Below are 10,613 nucleotides of genomic sequence, written 5' to 3' on the forward strand. Positions count from 1 at the left end.
AAAATGTTCTGTTTCTTCAGGATTATTCTTAGCTGCTCCCCACTTGTACTCATCAAGGTCAGTCAAAGAAGGCATCAACCCCAAGAAACAGTTTAGGTCCATAAATAAAGCACCAACAGGGACGTGAACTATCCTTGAATTTTTCTGTTTCTTAAACCCATTTTGTATCCAACGCTACCTTTGTTTTTTTTCTTAAGTAGGGTATAAAATACCATTTTTAAAACAGCACCAAAAATGAATGCATTTAATAACATTCAGTTGACTTATAACAGTATGTTTAATGAACTAGTAACAGCAAAATCAGTTGAAAGAAAGTAGAGAAACTGTCTTGTATGGAGTAGAATTGAGGGGCTCCATAATCATCTGACATCCATTTGATATTGAATGTATGGTTAGAAATATAGATAGCAGGAACTTCAGGGATCTTTCAGATTCTTCGCTTAAGGTACTGGTCAACTGTGGCCACAATATAACATTTGTGCTCAGTTACTCTCTGTAGTAAGCAGTCATCTGCATAGGTTTCTTTGTGTGTGCCTGGTATCCATTTAAATCTTGGATCCTTAGTGATTCTTAGAGCCACTCAATACTTCTGTCCCAAATTTTCAGTTTCAGCCATCACACAGTCAGTTATACAAGGGATATACTTGGCATGCAAATAGTCCATCATTGACTACACTACATCCAGTTTGACTTTAATGGAAAAGTTGATAAAGTTGGTGTCAGCCAGGATTTGGTAAGGTGAGCCCCACTGTGTATTATATTGGAAAAATAATCAGGAAGGGTGTTGGGGCACTTCTCTTTCCTTGAGTTTGCTAGAATCTTTCTTTTCTTTCCTTTTGGTTGTAATCTGTTCTTTTCTTTAAGCCTCTTATCTCTGAGTCTAAGCATTTATGTGCTTCATGGTCGCATTCTTCCTTGTTTTCTTTTGCTTCCCCATGTTCACACTGCCTCCCTTTGTTTTTTGAGTCACTGGTAAAAACAAGTACCTTCTTCAGTAGTAATGATCTTATTACACATATAGATGGAATTCAGATGAAATAGTTTTTTGTCTTGTGGGGTATTAACTGTACTTTAGAATCATTATAATGTGTTACTAACTGGATTTTTTTTTTTCTTGCATGGGCATGCACCGGGAATTGAACCCGGGTCTCCTGCATGTCAGACGAGAAATCTGCCTGTAAGTGGATTTTTATGTCCAAAACTTATGGGATCTGAATCATTTGGGTTTTCCCTTTACCATTTGACGTTAGTGGAGAAAATGTTTGGCAGTCATATCTAGTAGCACTGTGCTGAAAGAGTTTGTATCAGATGTTATGAAGGTCAGCTGGTCTTGGGTTTAAGCTAAGCAAAATACAAGGTGTTTTATTTTTGGGGGGGGAAGAGGGTAGGGGCTTCCAGCCCCTCCATGCCCTGACTTGGCAAGGTCCCTTATCTTTAGCAGTCTTACACACTCTCAGGCCACAATTTAGATGATTTCTAAAATTAATTCTGTATTTTATGTGGCTTACGTCCTGACCATTATGTCTGTAGGTGTTGAAAGTATTATATACCCCAGAAACTCCATGTTTTAATCATGATTCAATGTTGTGGGGGCAGCCATTTCATTTCCTCCTAATTCAACACTGTAGGACAGAAACTTTTGATTAGATTAGCCAAAGATCTGTTCTCTGTTCTTTGTGTTATTGTGGTATTATATGTTTTTGTTGTTGAAGTTTGGTGTTTGAGTACACCAATGAAATATTCTGACACTTTTGTCCTCTTTTCTTATTTTTCTTTTTTTCAGAACAGTTTTTTCACACATCAAAGGGAATGGTCACACATTTCAGGAAGTAGTCATATGATTATGCAACCATTAAAAATTATGCTTTACATGCTTCAGTTACACATTGCTACCTAACATAATTTGCCAAACCACACCTAAAACCATTCCTGCCAATCCTAAACAATACCTAGGGCATTATATAAGGTTCTACAAAGGTTCCAAGCACTAGGGTAACTTTCTAAAACCTACAACCTCCAGATGGGTCCCTGGACCACATAAATCCTGAAATCCAGAGGGGCCAGCCCTTCCAGAACATCAGCTAGTTCCATCTCCCTACCCCATATTACTGACAGCCCCTTCCACCATGAAAAAGGTAGAAGACAGAGCCCAAATACCCATAAAAAGTGGAAGAAAGATCAAAGGTGATGGTTTAGTTATCCAGAGAAGGTCGGGTTTAACATATGCATATGAGTTCTGAATCATTATTCTGATATTTCTTTTAGCCTCCAGCACCTTAGAACAGCTAGAAATAAAAACCTGAAGTTGTGGAATTGTGTAACCCATATATCTCTGATATCTACTCTACAACTAATTGCTGGAAAATACTTTGAATTTTATTGTTTTTATGTATATATTTTATTTCAAGAGAAGGAGAAGTGTTCTAGTTTGCTAGCTGCTGGAATGCAATATACCAGAAACGGAATGGCTTTTAAAAAGGGGAATTTAATAAGTTGCTAATTTACAGTTCTAACGCAAGAAAATGTCCCAATTAAAGCGAATCTGTAGAAATGTCCAATCTAAGGCCACCAGGGAAAGATACCTTTGTTCAGGAAGGCCGATGAAGTTCAGGGTTTCTCTCTCAAGTGGAAGGCACGTGGTGAACACAGAGTTTCTCTCTCAACTAGAAAGGCACATGGTGAACATGGTCAGAGTTCCTCTCTCATCTAGAGGGGCACATGGCGAACATGGCATCATCTGCTAGCTTCTTCTCTTGGCTTCCTGTTTCATGAAGCTCCCTGGGAGACATTTTCCTTCCTCATCTCCAAAGGTCGCTGGCTGGTGGACTCTGCTTCTCGTGGTTATGTCGTTCTGCTCTGCTCTCTCTGAATCTCTTTCTTTCTCCAAAATGTTTCCTGTTTTTATAGGACTCCAATAAACCAATCAAGACCCAACCCATGTCGTCACCTAAGCCAGCTTAACAACCACTCTTGACTAAATCACATCATCCAGGGAGATGATCTGATTACAGTTTCAAACATACAGTATTGAATAGGGATTATTCTACCTTGATGAAATGGGATTTTGATTAAAACATGGCTTTTCTGGGGGGCATACTTCCTTTCAAACTAGCACAAGGAGTATAACAGAGAAGACAGGATTTAACAAGTGAGCATGACTGCTGATCATTATATTGATATTTCTCTTGGTCTCCAGTGTCTTGGAGCAGCTAGAAGAAAAAATGAAAAATCATGGAACCATAACCCATACTAAATTTTCAAATGTGTTCTATAACTACTTGTTAAAATGTACTTGGGAATTTCTTACTTTTGTGTGTATATGTTATATTTCACAAAAAAGTAAAATAAAAAAATCCAAAAAATATATTGTGCTTTAGAAAGTATTTATTGAGCCACAGAAATGTTCATGAAGTAATATTATTGGGAGAAAAAAGATATGGTGTGGCATACACAATGTAAGCCCAGTTATACTTACAGTGCATTATACATGCAAACAAGCTGCACAAGAGTATGCTAAACAGATATTTCTGAAAGTAGAATAATGGGTGATTTTTATGTTCCTCCTTAGACATTTTTTAACTTCTACATTTCTACAAGGCACATATTTTAGTTATTAACAGAAGGGGGATAAATTGTCTTTAAAGGATCCCTCTATTCTCTTTTTGACTGCTTTATTTGACAAAAACAAGGGCATCCACGGGACTGCTAAGAAGACCTGGGTGAACATCTGTAAACTACATCTGCAGTTTGGTAGCTCAGAAGATGCTGGTTGTCCTCTCTCCACCAAGTCTATTTCTGCAATTTATCATTATAATTTGGAGTTACCTCGTGTTACTACTTATTTTCCTTGTATAAGCTACCTGCCAAATAGACTATAATTTTTCTAAGGCAGTGTATTAGTTAGGGTTCTTTACAGAAACAGAATCAACAGGGAACACTTGCAAATATAAAATTTATAAAAGTGTCTCACGTGACCGTGGGAATGCAGAGTCCAAAATCCACAGGGCAGGTTATGAAACTGATGATTCTGATGGAGGGTCTGGACGAACTCCACAGGAGAGGCTCACCAGCTGAAGCAGGAAGAGAGCCTGTCTCTTCTGAATCCTCCTTAAAAGGCTTCCAGTGATTAGATTAAGTATCACTCATTGCAGAAGACACTCCCCTTGGCTGATTACAAATGGAATTAGCTGTGGATACAGCTAATATGATCATGATTTAATTCTATGAAATGTTCTGATTGCAACAGGTCAGCACTTGCCCAACCAGACAAACAGGTACCACCACTTGGCCAAGTTGACACATGAACCTGACCATGACAGGCAGATTAATTCTCAGGGCTCTAGCACCTAGTAGGCATCCAGTAAGTAGCTGTTAACTGTTATTATTGACTTTTGCATTTTGTGAAATAGGATTTCAAGACGAAAACCTTGGGCCTTGAAAAAGGGTCCCAGTGTGATCTTTGTAATGCAAAAATTAATGAAAGAGATAAGAATAATGGTATCATTAGGATCCTGATAAACCAAGGAGAGTTATAGGCCGTGTTGGCTAATTTCTCAGAATATAGCAGGATTTCTCCACTAACACTATTGATGTTTTGGACTGGATAAATCTTTATGGATAATTTTTTGTTGTGAAGGTTGTCCTTTGCATCATGGGATGTTTAGCAGTATCTCTGGCATCTACCCAATGCATGCTAATAGCAAACTCCCCACCACCACCTCCAACCCCAGTTGTGACAATCAGAATGTCTCCAGAAATTGCAAAATGTCCTCTTTGGAGGAGGAGCAGAATTGCCTGCACTTGAGAACCCCTGGATTATAGGAAGAAAATTTTAAAAGCATGATGTTCTTTTATTTTCTCCATACCATCTGATCAAAAAGACTGCTTGGCAATCTAGAGACAAGCCATGACAAAACAGACTTAATTTAGAAAGATAAAGTCCCAATTTGGGTACTTGTATAGAAGCTGTAATTCTTGTCTTTAGTCCAATACTCTTTATCCTCAGAAGAGTGTCCTATTAAGCAGTGGGTCTCTCAGGCTAGAATCTACCAACATGTTTCAGATTCACAGGCAAGGAAGTAGAAACTCTTGAGGTGAGATGGAAGACTGCTTAAAACTCAGAGAAAGCATGTTCCAGGGCAACATTACTTGAAAATGAACAACTGCAATGCACAGAATGTTCCAGAAACCTGTTGTGTCTCTGAAAGACCCATTGTAATGTAGTACAGCAGATATAGAAGTCTTGTTTAAACCATAAAATTACATCTCGCTAAAAGGTCCCTCTTTTGAAAATTGCACTTAATTTGACCAATAACTCAAAAAAAAATCCGGTATTGTAAAAGGTTATTTTAGATGAAAAGTTGGTTGGATGATAGGGTCAGTAGCTCCTGGCAGTAATCAATATACCTAAGCCTTATGAGCCATCAGCTCATTACACGTGTTTATATACTGCTCTTGCTGTATACTGGTCATGCCTCCTGATTAGTTCTGACATGTGAAGAGCTTGAAAGTCATCACTCGTATCCTCACAATAGGAAAAAAAGCTGAACAAACTAAAAATTAACAGCTCTTTCTAGATCCATGAGATAATTGAGGTTTCAGGGCAAATCGCCACCCCTAAAACTGGAGAGACAGGCAAAACCAGAATCATAGTTTATTGGGAGCAGAAGCCTCTGTCACTGGTAGACCTATTCAGTAACTGGTAGAAATACTTAAATAGTAATCGATAAATTGACAAACTGCTAGAGGCTGGATGTGGCTAGCTTGACAATCCTGATGGGCCCCCATACTTTCATGTGTTTTAACTTCAGGAGTTCCACCTGTTTCTCAAGGTGAATATTGGAAAAGATCTCCACTGCTTTGGGCAATGGGAGAGGGAAAATAGCCATTGTGAAATATGATCAGAGTATTCTGTTCTCTGTAAGAAAGGATTGCCCTCTATGGAAACTACTTTACCTAGAGCCTTATCTGACCTAAGGGAAGGACAATTAGATACCTCCAACTCCCTCTAGTCTGTCTCACTTAAGGGGAGGAGAAAAAAAAAGCTAAGGAATGCTTCTGAAGGTCACAGTCCAGGGACTCAGGCCCAGGCAAGAAGCAGATTTAATCATAAGATTATAGAGCCTTTCCCTTCCTGCACTCCTTACCACCACATCAACTGGGCTGTAGTATAATAACAGTGGATTACAGCTGAGACAGCTGAAAGGCAGACTCTATTTAAGAAAGAATTCTTAGGGAAACCTAAAGATAAGAAAAGAGGAAAAAAAAAGGAAACTAGAACAAACTAAAGCCTCTGGCACGTACAGTTACAACAAACATTAAACACTGTCCATCTCCTAGTAAATGTTAATCTGGGTTAACATAAAACTTCACACTAAAAACCTGATTACCTCAGTTCTTATTAACAGATATATCATATCTAGCCTTCAACCAAAAAATTACAAGGCATGCTAAAAGGCAAGAAAAAGCACAGCCTGAAGGGACAAAGCAATGGAATTATCAGACAGGGAGTTGAAAATAACTGTGATTAATATGCTGTGCTGGTTTGAAATTATGCATATACCCTAGAAAAGGCATGTTTTAATCCTAATCCCATTTTGTAAAGGCAGCCGTTTCTTCTAATCCCTATTCAGCATTGTATGTTTGAAATTGTAATTAGATCATTTCCTCGGAGATGTAATTTAATCAAGAGTGGTTATTAAACTAGATTAGGTAGAGGCGTGTCTCCACCCATTTGGGTGGGTCTCAACTAGTTTACTGGAATCCTATAAAAGAGGAAACATTTTGGAGAAAGAGAATCTGAGAGAGCAGAGAATGACTTAGCCAGGAGAAGCAGAGAGAGGAAAACACCTCCCAGGGAGCTTCATGAAGCAGGAAGCCATGAGAGGAAGCTAGCAGATGACACTGTGCTTGCCACGTGCCTTTCCAGATGAGAGAGAAACTCTGACTGTGTTTGCCATGTGCCCTTCCAGCTGAGAGAGAAGCTGTGACTGTGTTTGCCATGTGTCTTCTCACTTGAGAGAGAAACTCTGAACTTCATTGGCCTTCTTGAACCAAGGTATCTTTCCCTAGATGCTTTTGTTTGGACATTTCTATAGACTTGTTTAATTGGGACATTTTCTTGGCTTAAAAACTGTACACTAGCAACTTATTAAATTCCCCTTTTAAAAGCCATTCCATTTCTGGTATATTGTATTCTGGCAGCTAGCAAACTAGAACATATGCTAAGGGTTCTAATGGAAAACTCAACAACAAGAAAACAACCCAATTAAAGTATGGGCTAAAGATCTAAATAGACACCTCATCAAAAAAGATACAGATAACAAATAAGCTTATGAAAAGATACTTAACAGCATATGTCATTAGAGAATTGCGAATTAAAACAAGATACTATTAGAGGAGCTAAAATCTAAAACACTAGCAAAAATGTTAAATGCTAGTGAGGATTTAAAGCAACAGGAACTTTAATTCACTGCTGGTGGTAAAACAAAATGGTACTCCCACTTTGAGAGAGAGTTTGGAAGTCTCTTACCATATGATCCAGCAATCATACTCTTGGGTATTTACCTAATTGAGTTGAAGACTTATGTCCACACAAAAACCTGCACATGAAAGTTTTTAACAGCTTTATCCATAATTGCCCAAAACTGAAAGTACCCAAGATGTCCTGAAATCAGCTATCAAGCCACAAAGACACATGGAGGAGCCTTAAATGCGTATCACTAAGTGAAAGAAGCCAGTCTGAAAAGGGTATACACTGTATGATTCCATCTCTGTGACATTGTGGAAAAGGCAAAAGTATAGAGGGACTAAAAAGATCAGTGAGTGCCAGGGGTTTAAGCAAAGTGGAGAGGGATGAGGAGCCCAGGGGATTTGGGGGGCAGTTAAACTATTCTGTATAATACTGTAATGGTGGATACATGACATTCATTTGTCAAAATCTAAAGGATTATACAACAGAAAGAATGAACCTTATTTTAAACTGTGTACTTCAGTTAATAAAAGTGTATCAATATTTGTTCATTCATTGTAGCAAATTTATGATACCAAGGCAAGATGTTAATGACGGTGGAAGCTGTAAGTGGGGGAGGTGAGTCGATGGCAACTCTGTGCATTATCAGCTCAATTTTTCTGTAAAACTAAAACTGTTCTTAAAAATTAAGTCTATTAATGAAAAACAAAACAAAGCTAAAGAAGGCTGCCAGTTTTGAACACTTTCCAAATAAGAGCCCGAGACCCAAACTCAGTTTTTCCTGCTTGGTGTGTGTTTCTCTTTAATCAGTCTTCCTCATCTCCCTGTGATAGGTGGGGCCTGTGCTATCTAGTCTAAGTGCCGGCTTTACTCTCCTGTCTCTTCTCCTGCTATGTCATGACAGGTGGTTGTGCTGTCCCCTCCTATGCCCAGTGCACACATTACTCCCAATAACAGCCCTCTCTGTCACTAAGCCTGGACATAGTTAGCAATCATTATCAACACAGTCTTTAATCAATTGGGATTTGACATAAGAAATGGTTACTATTTTCTATGTCTGAACTATGTGTTTACAATTCGTTCCTCTGTAGAGATGGAAATGCCTCAAGTTTCTTCCTGACTCTTAATACATGTTTTAGGGCAAATGGCCAACATTTGTTCCTATAGAAGAGGTTTTTAAAGACTATCTTGGCTATAAACCACTAATAAAAATATTTTCTTTCTTACAAGCCTGTTCACCCTGGAATCTCTCAAAACTCTTGAAATTGTTAACTTTTCTGCTAGCTTATAACATAGAGCAGGGGTTGAAAAACTTTTCTTGTAAAGGGCAAGACAGTAAATATTTTTGGCTTTGCAGGCCTCTATTGCAGCTCTTCAGTACTGCTTGTGTAGCATGAAAGTAGCCATAGGCAGTATGTAAATGAGTGGGCATAGCTGTGCTCTAATAAAATTTAATTTACAAAAACAAGTGGCAGGCCAGTGTTGCCTCACAGACCATAGTTTACTAACCCCTGGTATAGGGAGACAGCAGCCATGCAAGTTAGTGGCCTGTTCTGTGGCCACTTAGTGGACATTGGACTTGGGATCAAACCTCGGGCAAGTAAACTGATTTAGCTGAGCTTTCCCATTACAAATAAAATAAGTTCTTACTCATTAGCTTTATTGTGATGTTTGTGAAAATGTTACATAAACTGTAAATGTAAGACAGTATATGAAAATTCAGGGCACACCTCTAAGAAGATTTTGTAGCAGATGTTTTCCATGCTCTGCCCATACCCTCCAGCACTAAAAGTTCCAGTATAAGCCAGTGGCATCTATTTGCAACTCGTGACTCTCCATCTGCAGAGTCCCAGAGAGGAACAGGCCAGAAGTGATAGAAAGCTATCAATCCTCAGAGCATCCCTCAGCCAGTGAGGGATGGCAGTTGAAGCAAAATAACCCAGTTTCCGTTTTCCTCCATGAGCAGAGTTCTGAGGCATGTTCTGTGTGTTTCCCAAACTTTTAGCTTCATTTGCCCTGTAACCTGCTCCATGCCCTTTATTAGTTCCCTTCCCTTCCCTCTCACTTTTCCTATCAGTGCTTCCTGAGATCTCTTGTCTCAGAGTCTGCTTCTGGGGGACTCCAAACTAAAGTAGATGCCAAAGAAAAAGCTTTTGTGGAAGCCACTTTTAATAAATTTTCATGGTGAATATACTTGAGCCTAAGATTGAAATGGATTGAAGTTGTGAATATAAAATGAGAAGATAGACATAAGAGTACTGAGAAAATATAAATCATTCCATAAATATAAGGTGAAAGCGTTAAAATTATGGTTGTCATTAGAGTCTGAGCTGAGAAACTGCTCTATAAACACTGCCAACTCATAGGTACCTATAATTGTGGGGGCAAGCAGCAGTATGAACAATATACTACAGGAGATGACTGAAAAATTAATAACACATGGCTTCAAAGAACATCAGGTGAAATTTAAGCTGTATTTTTCTTATTTTGTTGTGAATTTTTTTTAAATGCAGTAAAGTATGTAGAGTAATGTAATATCCATATATGCACTGCCCAAAAGGGAAAAAAATGACATTATGCATTATTTGTTTTAGATCTCTTTTAAAAATAAGCAAAACATTACAGATATAATTGCGTTTTCTTTTGTAATCCTAGCCTGTCGTAATTTGCTCCCTCTCTTCCCATAGGAAACTCTGCTTTTTAAATTGGTATGTGTTCTTGATGCTCATAGTTTTATACTTTTACTCCTGATAAAATTATATAGAAAAAGTCCTGGAGACCCCTCAGAGCAAAAACAAAACAGTCAAATAACAAAAACAAACAAACAAACAAAAAAACCCATACCCTATTTTCTGTTTGAACTCCCTCTTGAAATCTTGTGAAATTTGAAATTCTCACCAAGCAGCCAACCCAGATAGGCAATCAAGCCTCCAATTAGATTCATTTGACCCTATACAAAATATAACCTTCCTGTCCTGAATCCATTCCTATAAAGCGGACAATGCCCTGTCCAATCAATAGGACTTATGCTAACTTCTTTTTATGTCTATAAAAATTGCATGCTAACCCTAGAAGCTCAAAGCTACTTATGTTTTTGCAAGTGATCTGGCATCCTTGCTGCAGCAAAACTTTTGGTGTTCTG

At 38.3% G+C, this 10,613-nt stretch overlaps 1 pseudogene; it reads right to left on the minus strand.

Moving 5' to 3' along the window:
- Positions 1-277: 277 nt before the first annotated feature.
- On the minus strand, positions 278-937 carry LOC143671051 (rRNA-processing protein FCF1 homolog pseudogene; annotated as a pseudogene).
- Positions 938-10,613: the final 9,676 nt, after the last annotated feature.

Source organism: Tamandua tetradactyla, chromosome X (assembly GCF_023851605.1).
Source record: "Tamandua tetradactyla isolate mTamTet1 chromosome X, mTamTet1.pri, whole genome shotgun sequence".
Classification (NCBI taxonomy): Eukaryota; Metazoa; Chordata; class Mammalia; order Pilosa; family Myrmecophagidae; genus Tamandua; species Tamandua tetradactyla.